General features: G+C 56.3%; 1 pseudogene; it reads right to left on the bottom strand.

Moving 5' to 3' along the window:
• Positions 1 to 10,347: 10,347 nt before the first annotated feature.
• Positions 10,348 to 11,262, bottom strand: LOC128847118 (olfactory receptor 14A16-like; annotated as a pseudogene).
• Positions 11,263 to 11,635: the final 373 nt, after the last annotated feature.

The raw sequence follows: 11,635 nt of genomic DNA, 5'->3' as shown, positions 1-11,635 counted from the left end.
GGTCCATCTGTGTGTGTCCCCCCCCAAACCCCAACCACCACCGTTGCCCCCTCCACCACCAACCCCACAGCCCATTTTCCATCTGTCTCCGCTCCGGCCTCTGGGACTCTGCTGCTTTCCTGGCCTGCCACGCCCTTCTGACAGCGTTTGGGCCTGCAGCGGCGGGCAGGCGGCCCGCACATTGACTTTTCGCAAGCGCTCGTGGGCGCACCTACCCCCCCCTTGGACTGACCCCTTCCCCTTTTGCAACAGGCCCCCCAGCTTTGCCCTTTGCTGCCTACCCCCTTTGCCCTCTGTAGCCTTTTGCCCTTCCCCAGCTTCAGTTTGTTTGCCTGCCCCGCCCCTTTCCCTCTGTAGTTTGGTTTCGTTGTCCCACCCCAGCCCTGCGGTTAGCCCTTTGGTTCCTCTGCCCCATTCCCAGCCTCGTTGCTCCCTTGCGCCCCCCTTGCCCTGCTTGACCTTTCCCCTCGTGTGCCCATGCCCCCTCCCGTGCGCTTGTGCCCCCCATCACATTTTGGTTATTCACTGCACCCCTTTCTGTTATTGTGACCTTCCCTCCCCTAGCGTAACTAGAGGAGCCGGTGTCGGTGACTGTCCCCCCTGAGCCCTTGATACTCCCGCATCTCCCTGCGTTTTGGTGCCCTCCTCCCCTGCCTGCAGCATAGCGGGGAGGAGTGGTTGACCTGCCTTTCCTTTAGCCGCCCCCCCTTTTTTTTTTTCTCCAGTGTGTTTTCCCCTCCCTCCCTGCTCAATATCGAGGGGAACACGGCGGGCGAGCCCCCCCAAGTAGGCCCCGCCACCCCTCCTCCGCCTGTTCCCTTAGCCTCTACCTCAACCTCCGCTGCCGAACCACCTGCCACCACTGCGGCATTGGCAGCGGCGGGCGACGGGGTGTCCTCCGCTGCTGCCACGTCCTTCGCTCCCTCCAATTATGGGGGAGCTGCCCCAGCCGGCAGGAAAGGCCAGGGCAAGAAAAAGGGAAAGAGCCCCGCTAAAAAGACTGGGCCCTCCATGGCAGGGGCTGCCCCCACTGCCGCGGCCCCACCACCGGCCGCGGCATCCCTTCCCGCTGCTCCCTCCACCGGCTCTGCGGGTACCCCTCCCCCGGCCCCCAGGGCGTATGCCCAGGTGGCAGCGGCCACCGGTATGCCATCTCGCCCATCCACCGCCTCCGCTTCCAACTATAGTGGCCTGGGCCCCTTCCCCACCTTGACTAGGAGGCAAGGCATCCGTTGCCTCCAGGTGCCCGCCTCGCCGCACGTGGAGACCTACGTGCGGGCGTTGGCGAGGGTGGTGGGGCCCGCGGCCATCGTGGCGGCCTCCAAAATGTATGGCAAAGTTGTCTTTTTCCTTGCCTCGGAGGCCGCCGCCCAAGAGGCGGTGGAGAAAGGCCTGGCGGTGGGGGGCGTATTCGTCCCCCTGGAGCTGCTAGAAGACCTGGGTGTCCGTGTAGTCCTTACCTCTTTTCCTCCTTACCTTCCCAATGTCGCCCTGCTGCCCGCCCTTTCCACCCTGGGGAAACCTATTTCCATCGTTCGCCCTCTCTCTCTAGGCTGCAAGGACCCCGCCCTCCGTCACATCCTCTCGTTCCGCCGGCACGTGCAGCTCCAACTGCCGCCGGCGGCACGTGCTGGAGAGGCGCTTGAGGGGTCTTTCTTGGTCCCCTATCGGGGGACCCATTACCGGGTGTACTATTCTACGGGGGAGGCCCGGTGCTACCTCTGCCGGGCGATAGGACACGTCCGGAGGGACTGCCCCTTGGCCCGGCACGGAGGAGCGTCCGGGACCCCCGAGCCCCGGCAGAGTGCCAGCCCCACCATTGCTGGCGCCCCTAGTTGCCCGGTACCCGGAGCCGCCCCTCCTCCTTCTCGGACCACCACTGCTCCCGCTCGGGCTCAAGGGGTATCTCCCCCACCATGCCCAGATGAGCGAGAGAGCCCCGTCTCTGCTATGTGCACTGTGGCGGGGCCTGTAGAGGAGGGTGAGGTGGGGGTATTGCCGGGCGCGAGAGAGGGCCCTCCCCAGGGGGATTCTGCCCCCCCTCCTACTGCCCCATTGTTACCTCCTCAGGTCCTCAAGCCGTCATCTCTGCCCCCCGACCCAATCCCTGTCACCCAGCCCGCAGACGATGCCATGGAGGGCTGGACCCTAGCACAGGGAAAGCGGGGCAAGCGGAATGCTCAAGCTCCGCTCCTGCCATCCGGTGCGGAGGCCCCCCGGAAAACTAGGAAGGGGGGCTCCGCTGCTGAGCCTTCCGCTTTGCCCGCGGGCGCCTTACATCTACCGTTGCCGGTTGGGGAAGCTGTGGCAGCACCGGAGGATGCCGCCATCCATTCTCCGCGGTCCCTCCTCGCGGAGGCCCACGTTGCAGCCCCTCCTACCCCCTTACCACCTATACCCTCTGCGATGCTCGAGGCAAGCGTCGCCTCGGGTGCTAGCGGGGATGATCCCGGGGTGGTGGGAGGTGAGCTGCCCTCTATCTATGAGGAGATCGAGGCCCTGGGTCTGACCCCGGTCACCCAGGGGGAGGACGACCCTCTGCCAGCGGGCCTCGATCTGGCCGACCTCACCTCAACCCCCCCTTCTGCGTCTTCTGTTCCCCTGACCGCTGCTCCTGCCTTAGAGGAACCCCTGGACTCCTTGACCTGCCCGGCTGCGGATGACACATCGCTGACGGCCGCCGAGCCTCTTCAGGCGACGGCCGGTGCCTCGCGGACGGGACCCGAGTTACCAGGGGTATCCCTTGTTGGCGTGGGGCAACCGAGTTCCTTCCCGGGTGGGGGCCCCATTGCAGATTGTTCACCTCCTGCTGCCGTGGCTGTTCCATCTGCCGTAGAGCCTGAGCCCGGCATCCCTGGGGACCCCCTCCCTAACCCTCAGACCCCTGGGCCCGACCGAGAGGAGCTACCTTCCAGCTGTCCAGCTCCTGGGGCCCAGGATCCCGCCTCTGTCCCTCTTCCCGACCCTACTCCTGCCCCCGGCCCTGTCCCCTCCACCTCCCGCGATGCCATTGCCGCCTCTGGGGATGTCTCTTTCTCTTTCCCAGAGGGTGACCCCCAGGGAGCGGCCTTTGTGTTCCCCAGTCCCGACCCACTAGGGGCTGCTCTTCTCCCTCCGCCGCCGCCCCCCATTAAGCCGGGGTCTGAGGCGGACCGTGTGGTGCTGGTCCATCGGGCGCCATGTCGAGGGTCCGCCCCTTGCCTGCCCGTCTCAGTGGGCCACGGGGCCGAGCCAGGGGCCCCAACGGGGGATGATCTGCAGCCAGTGACCCCACCCCCCCATATGCTGCGAGAAGAGCTGCGGGAGTTTTTAGAAGATGTGCGTGGCTCCCGCAATAAGGTGCCGCTCGCTCTCCAGTGATGGGGGGATTTCCACCAGATCCTCCGGGCCGCAAGGGCCCTCATGGGGGAGGGTAAAAGGACCGGGAAGCAGGGTGCTGCGGCTTACCAGCGGGTCCGCAGCTTCCGTGACTCCTTGCTCACCTTCGGGGTGGGTCACGGTTTGCTGCGCGGCCCAATGGGGGCCGCGAGCGTCCCTGCCAGCGAGGATCCCCCCCAGCCCTCCTCATGCCACCTATCTCTTTTGCAACATTGAACACCCGGGGCTGTAGGGTGGGTCTCCGCAGGTGCCGGGTGCTCTCCTTCCTTCGGGAAGGGGGGTACTCTAAGGTTTTCCTGCAGGAGACCCACACGGATCCGGCCGCCGAAGACAGCTGGCGGCTGGAGTGGGGAGACAGGGTCTATTTTAGCCATCTCACAGCTCGTACGGCTGGAGTGGCTACCCTGTTCTCTCCCGACCTACGGCCCGAGGTGCTGGGGGTTGCCGAGGTTGTGCCGGGCCGCCTGCTACACCTCCGGGTCCGTATGGAGGGGCTTGTGGTCAATCTTGTCAACGTCTATGCCCCAACATCGGGCCCGGAGCGGCTGCCTTTCTATCAGCAGGCATCCGCCTTCCTCGGCTCCTTGGATCCTCGTGAGTGCCTGGTTCTGGGCGGGGACTTCAACGCTACCCTCGAGGAGCAGGACCGCTCGGGGACCAAGCAGTGCCCGGCCGCCGTGGACGTCCTCCGGGAGATTGTAGAACGTCATTCCCTGGTGGACGTCTGGCGCGACCACCACCCGGACGACGTCTCCACGTTCACCTACGTCCGGGTGGAAGCCCATCGGTCGTGCCACTCCCGGTTGGACCGCATTTACTTGTCACGTCTCCATCTCTCACGGGCCCACTCCTCCGCCGTGCGGCCGGCCCCCTTTCCCGATCACCATTTAGTCACCGTGAAGGCCTCTCTATGTGGGGAGAGGCCGGGGCCGGCCTATTGGCACTTTAACAATAGCTTGTTGGAGGATGTGGGCTTCGTGGCGTCCTTCCGGGAGTTTTGGCTGGTCTGGCGAGGGCAGCGGCGTGCCTTTCCCTCGGCGCGGCGATGGTGGGACCTAGGAAAGGTGCGCGCCCGGCTCTTCTGCCGTGATTACACCCGGGGCGCCAGCCGACGGAGGGATGCAGCGATCGAGCAGTTGGAACGGGAGGTCTTGGAGCTAGAGAGGCGTCTGGCCACCAGCCCTGATGATCCATCCCTTTGCGGAGCGTGCCGGGAGAAGCGGGAGGAGCTCCGGGCCCTCGACGATCATCGTGCCCGGGGTGCTTTTGTTCGATCCCGCATTCGCCTCCTTCGGGAGATGGATCGCGGCTCCCGCTTCTTCTACGCCCTGGAGAAAAGGAGGGGGGCCAAGAAGCACGTCACCTGCCTTCTAGCGGAGGACGGCACCCCCCTTACGGATCCGGTGGAGATGTGCCAGAGGGCAAGGGCCTTCTACGCACACCTTTTCTCCCCGGATCCGACCGACCCTACCGCTTGCAGAGTGCTCTGGGACAGACTCCCAACGGTCAGCGCGGGCGACCGGGACCGGCTGGAGTCGCCTCTCTCTCTGGCCGAGTTCTCGGAAGCCCTCCGCCGCATGCCCACCAATAAATCTCCGGGCATGGACGGGCTGACCGTGGAGTTCTACCGCGTGTTCTGGGACGTCCTCGGCCCGGACCTAGTCACCGTCTGGGCCGAGGCCTTGCGGAGCGGGGTCCTCCCTCTTTCGTGCAGGCGAGCCGTGCTCACCTTATTGCCGAAGAAGGGGGACCTCCGTGACTTACGGAATTGGCGTCCCGTCTCGCTCCTCAGCACGGACTACAAAATCGTAGCCAAGGCCATCTCGCTGCGGCTGGGGTCCGTGCTGGAGGACGTGATCCACCCAGACCAGACCTACACCGTCCCGGGCCGTAGCATTTTTGATAACCTCTACCTGGTCCGGGATCTTCTGGAACTTGGGTGTAGGGATGGTCTGTCGTTCGCCCTCCTGTCCCTGGATCAGGAGAAGGCGTTCGACAGGGTGGACCACGGGTATCTCCTGGGCACTCTGCAGGCGTTAGGCTTCGGACCCCAGTTTGTGGGTTTTCTCCAGGTGCTGTACGCCTCCACAGAGTGTCTGGTCAAGCTCAACTGGACCCTGACCGAGCCAGTCAGCTTCGGGCGGGGAGTGCGGCAGGGGTGCCCCCTCTCGGGCCAGCTGTACGCTCTGGCGATCGAGCCCTTCCTCTGTCTCCTCCGCAAGAGGTTGACGGGGTTGGTGCTTCGGGAACCGGAGCTGCGGCTGGTCCTGTCGGCGTATGCCGACGATGTGCTCCTCGTGGTCCAGGACCCGGGTGACTTGGTGCGGGTGGAGGCTTGCCAGACCGTGTACTCGGCGGCCTCCTCCGCCCGAGTCAACTGGGTCAAGAGCTCTGGCCTGGTGGTAGGGGCTGGGTGGCAGGCGAGCTCCCTCCCACCCGCGCTTCAGGCCATCCGGTGGAGCGCAGGTCCGCTGCTCTATCTTGGCGTTTACCTTTCTGCCACGCATCCGTCTCCGCCGGAGAACTGGCAAGGTTTACAGGGCAGGGTGACGGAGCGACTCCGGAAATGGACAGGATTACTCCGGTGCCTCTCCCTTCACGGGAGGGCACTGGTACTCAATCAACTAGTCCTGTCCATGCTCTGGTACCGTCTCAACACCCTGGTCCCGGCCCCGGGCTTCCTGGCCGACCTCCGGAGGGTGATTCTGGAGTTCTTTTGGCCAGGACTGCACTGGGTCTCTGCAGGGGTCCTCCATCTGCCCCTGGAGGAGGGAGGGCAGGTCCTGAAGTGCCTCCACACTCAGGTCCATGTCTTTCGCCTCCAGGCCCTGCAGAGGCTCCTTTATGGTGCAGGTAATCCGGCGTGGAGCGTATTGGCGCACGCCTTCCTGCGCCGCTTCCGAGGGCTCCGATACGACCGGCAGCTCTTTTATCTCGACCCGAGAGGTCTTCCACGAGACCTCTCCGGGCTGCCGGTATTCTACCAGGACCTCCTCCGGACCTGGAAACTGTTCTCAGCAACCAGGTCCATGGCGGCCACCGGGGGGGTAGATCTCCTCGCGGAGCCCCTGCTACACAATCCCCAGCTCCATGTGCAGGTGGCGGAGTCCCCCGCGGTGCACCAGAGGTTGGTCCTGGCAGAAGTCACTAGAGTTGGAGACCTCCTGGACTACGACCGGGGAGACTGGCTGGATCCCCTGACGCTCGCTCGGCGCATGGGGCTCTCCAGGCCTTGTACTCCCCAGCGCATACTTCAGGAGGTGAGGGCTGCTTTGCCGCCCGCTGCTCGGGTTTGCCTCGACCGGATCCTGCACGAGGGCACGCCCCGCCCACCCTCCACCCCTGGCCCTCTGGACCTTTTCATCGGGCCCCTGGCCCGTGGACCCAACCGGCCCCCCCGCCCCTTCTCTGTGAGCCGGCTGCACGACTTGCAGCCAGTTCGTTTCCTGACCGCGCCAAGGAAACATCTATACACGCTCGTGCTGCACACTCTTCACTTCCTCACCCTCGTGTCCCGCCCCGATACAAAGTGGCGGGACCTCCTGCCACCTGTCGAGGGTGAGAAGCCCTGGTGGGCCAGCCTCTATTCCACTCTGGTCCCGAAGCCCGCCGGGGATATCAGCTGGCGGCTCCTTCATGGGGCCGTGAGCACGGGCGTGTACTTGGCGCGGTTTACCCCTGTCCCGGACACCTGTCCTTTCTGCGGCATGAGGGAGACCCTGGCTCACGTTTACTTAGAGTGTGCCAGGTTGCAGCCCCTACACCGGCTCGTCACCGATATTATGTTACGTTTTTGGTTACACTTTTCCCCTCACCTTCTCATTTATGCACTCCCTATCCGTGGCCCCACAAAGTCGCGGGACCTCCTGGTCAACTTCCTCTTGGCACTGGCTAAACAGGCCATCTATAAAACCAGGGAGAGGAGGTTGGCCAATGGAGGTTCCTGTGACTGTGGGGCCTGTTTCCGATCCTCTGTCCGTTCACGTATCGGGGCAGAGTTCCTCTGGGCGGCGTCCACTGGCTCCCTTGACGCCTTTGAGGAGCAGTGGGCGCTGTCCGGGGTTCTCTGCTCGGTGTCCCCGTCAGGTTCCCTTCTTTTGACCCTTTGACCGCACTCCTGTCCCTGGTTTTTCATTAGTTGTCCCCCGTAATTATTTGAATTACAGGCCTTGTGGATCCTCCCCTTAGGCTGGGGTGGATCCTTTAGCAGTGGGCCCACTTACGCCCACCCACTTCCCGGAACCCAATATGTACAGGAACACTAAATAATTTGGCTCATCAATACCTTATCAATAGATCAGACAACACAAGATGTTGTAAAGAGGCCTACACTTTGGAGTATGTGCTTTCTTTTCCCTCTCTATAAATAAATAATGCAGATAGTGTTGTCCCTGGATTCTATGGCATTCCACCACCTGTGTGTTTTGGAGGTGACTCCAGACTTGCAGTTGTTGGTCTTGTGCAGAGCAGCGCAAATTCATATCTCAGGTAATCTGGCCTGCCAACATTAACTCCAGGTGGCGATGAGCCCTTTTATACAAGGACTGGATTTGGCTCACTGTGTGCAACTGCACCACTACATTTTGGTTGTTGTGGGAGTTTGCTCAGATGTTCTCTCTGGCCTTTGTCAACAGTTAGGTTTCTGGGACCTTGGTGAGTCCATGGCTTTTGACACCATCCTGCTGAGTAGAATTGTAGCTTGGCACATTTGAAAATGAGTGCGCCTTTGAAAATTCCAACTGAGCACCTTGTAAAGTGGGAACGTCCCAGCCTCAGAGTTTACAAATGAGCCCTCTCTTTATCTTGGCCAAAGAAAACCACCAGAAACATCATCCCGGAGAGTGGCAGTGCTCAACATTGAGACTCACGTTCACCTCTGAGTGCTTAAGAACCGATCCCCCTCTAGGCCTCTCATGGGAACATTCCCAGACACATCAAAGCTCCCTGAATATAATCTGATGGATTCATGCACTGGAGAGCTCTGTCAAATTCCCAGAGAAGAAGTTTACCTATCACACCTACATCCACAATATTGGCAATAATATTAGCCCTTCTGGTCTGTTACTGTGGAGAAGTCCAGGGTCATGAAGAAGGGAATCCTCAGACAGACATTATTTAAATTTCGATGTCCAGACAACTTGTTTATTTCTGCAACCCAAATTACACCATATTTGCACATGCAAATTAAATATTTAAGCTGGAATTTCAAAGGAGGGTGAGGTAGTTAGTGTGCTAGATAGGAATTCAGAGGAACTTGATTTAGGCTAGATCCTCAAAGGATTTTAAACATGTAATTCCCATGGGCCTTGGTTCCTTGTTTTTCAACTGGCATATTTAGTGACTTTGGGCAATAGACAATACCTAAGAGTTGGATGTCTAATTATGATAGGCCCAGCTGAACATCACATCCATACCCCAAAGCCCCCCCCCAAAAAAAAAACATAGGTTTAGCTGTAAGCCTTCAATGGGCCTTCTTTAATATTTAAAGTTAAGCACTCACTTATGCGTTTTTCAAGATTAGTACCTTAGTTCAGAATATTCAAAGGAGCTACATTTTAAATACATATGCAGTATACACAACCGTGCACAAACATGGTTTAATAAATGATTAATAATAATAACAAAAATAATGCAGCCAACTTCTGTGATCTAGACGCAATTGGATCCTTGTGTGGATGAGAGACCACTGGCCAAATCCCAATCTACCCTTTGAAGCAAATGGCTAAATCCCATGTGATATGGTTAAAAGGTTAGAATAACCTCTGCATTTTGCTCTGGTCTTTGAGTGCATGCCCCATGTCTCCATCTTGCTCCTGTCCCTCTCTTAGAGTTGAATCACGTGATTTTCCCTCTCAAACTGGGTCCCAGGCTATAGCAATTTGTGCACCCATCGTGATTTCTCCACCATGCTTAGGACGTTAAGTTCTTCCCACAGGAGCGGTGACCAGTAGTCAGTTGAGTGACTAGCCTGGCCTTCACCATACAAAGTACAATTTATCTACCACTGTAGGAACAAAGTGTAACATAAGAAAAAATATGAGCAATTCCAGATCGATCACTGCAGTAGTTTGGTAGGATAAAAAATTGGGTTTATTACTCAGACTCAGTTTGTCTTTAGGAAACATTGCAATAGCTTTCTCTTCCAAAATGCCTTTCTACCATAGCAAGAAGAATACAGTATTTATTTATTTAAATAAAAAAGATAATACACATAATTATATAAGGATGTAGGTGCCCTAACACATCGTAAATAAGACAATAAAATCCCATCGGGATTAGAACAATCATTTAAACAGGAACTCAGCTATCCACACACCTACATACACTTTTTTTACCTCTTCATCATTGGGGAAAGGAAAACTTCAAATCTCCCAGAAAACCGTTCAAAGATACTATGACATTGACACCTTGAGTAGATGACAAAATAAATGGATATCCACTTTTAATAAAACATATTCCACCCTGCAAATTCCTACCCCACTAAACTCACCTGGAACAAAGAAACAAGTCAACCAATAAATCTATAAAATGAAACAACATGAAAAAGAAACAACCAAGCAAACAAACAAGCCAAGCCTCCTATACCCCAACCACAATTTTTATTCAAAAAAAGGAGAAGCACCAGAAAGTTAATGAAGTCCACTAGTGACTTAGCTATGGCTATTGATATTCTGTGCAACATGCTTAGATAGAAAGGTGATGTTAGCAGCGTAAGACAGATAGATAGGTGTGTGTATACATTTATGGATGAATATTTAGATTCCGATCTTATTTACACTGGTGTAATTCTAAACTAATTCATTTTACTTCAGTGGAGTTAGTCCAGATTTAATGAATTCATAAACAGATTGCACCCTATGTTCTCAAGGAGACAATTTTGTCATCAGTTGATTATAATCATAAAGAAGCTCAGAATTAAATCTCAATCAAATACCAATTATGGACATTTTAATTCTTGGTGAATAACATTCACACAATCAGTTTCTTTAATACAGCTTTGATTTCCTTGTTCCTCATGCTGTAGATGATTGGATTCATTATTTGAGGCACCGGAGAATAGAGAACACCCATCATGAGATCCATATTTGATGCTGAGCTGGAGGTGGGTTTCAGGTACTCAAAGAAGCCAGTGAAAAGAAACAAAGAGACCACAGTGAGGTGAGGGAGGCAGGTGGAGAAGGCTTTACGCCGGCCCTGCTCCCAGGGGATTCTAATCACTGCTTTGAAGATCTGAACGTAAAACAGAATAATAAAAACAAAGCAGTTTAAGCTTAAAAACACACTAAAGGCAAGAAGTCCAACTTCCCTCAGGTATGAGTCAGAGCAGGCAAGCTTGAGTAGCTGGGGGATTTCACAGAAGAACTGGTTGATGACATTGGACTGGCAGAAGGGTAACTTGAAGGTGTTCCCTGTATGTAGTGCAGAGTAGACAATACCAGTAATCCAGGCACTCGCTGCCATTTGGACACAAGATCTCCTGTTCATCATTCTGTCATAGTGCAGTGGTTGGCAGATGGCGACGTATCGGTCGTATGCCATGATGGTGAGTAAGGCAAGATCAGCTGCAATGAAGAGACCGAAGAGAAAGACTTGGGCGACACATCCAGGATAAGAAATCGACCTGGTGTTCATGATGGAATTGACCATGGATTTGGGGATGGTGACAGAGATGGAGCCGAGGTCTATAATGGACAGATTCATCAGGAAGAAGTACATGGGGGTGTGAAGATGGTGGTTCAGGGCTACAACTGTGATGATGAGAAGATTCCCAATCAGGCCTTCCAATTAAATCACTAGAAACATCACAAAGTGCAAAATTTGCAGCTCCCTAACATCGGAAAATGCCAGGAGAAGGAACTCGGTCACCATGGTTTGGTTGGACATTTTCTTTCTCAGTTAATTGTGTGATGGTTGTGGAGAGAAGGACAAAGACAGTGGTGGGGACTACAGTGACAGAGGGAGTGGCACTGATTCCACGCTGCAATATCTCATGATGCGAGTGTCAATGAAGCACAGCACTTGTCACTCCTATTAACTAGGCGTTGTGAGTTATCACACATGTGCAAATTGGCATGGGTCCCTTAATGTCAATGGAAATGTATCAGTTTACACCATCCGAAGATCTGGCTCAGGATGTGGCTTGATAAAATGCTGTGTGAAGGATGGAGCAAAGCACATCCAACCCCGATGATCTTGCAAATATATTTCCACCATTGGGGAAATATGCAAACTTGGATGTTCAGTTAATGTATTAAAA

This window comes from Malaclemys terrapin, chromosome 12, assembly GCF_027887155.1.
Source record: "Malaclemys terrapin pileata isolate rMalTer1 chromosome 12, rMalTer1.hap1, whole genome shotgun sequence".
NCBI classification, from domain to species: Eukaryota; Metazoa; Chordata; order Testudines; family Emydidae; genus Malaclemys; species Malaclemys terrapin.
This window is presented reverse-complemented; position numbering and strand designations above follow the sequence as displayed.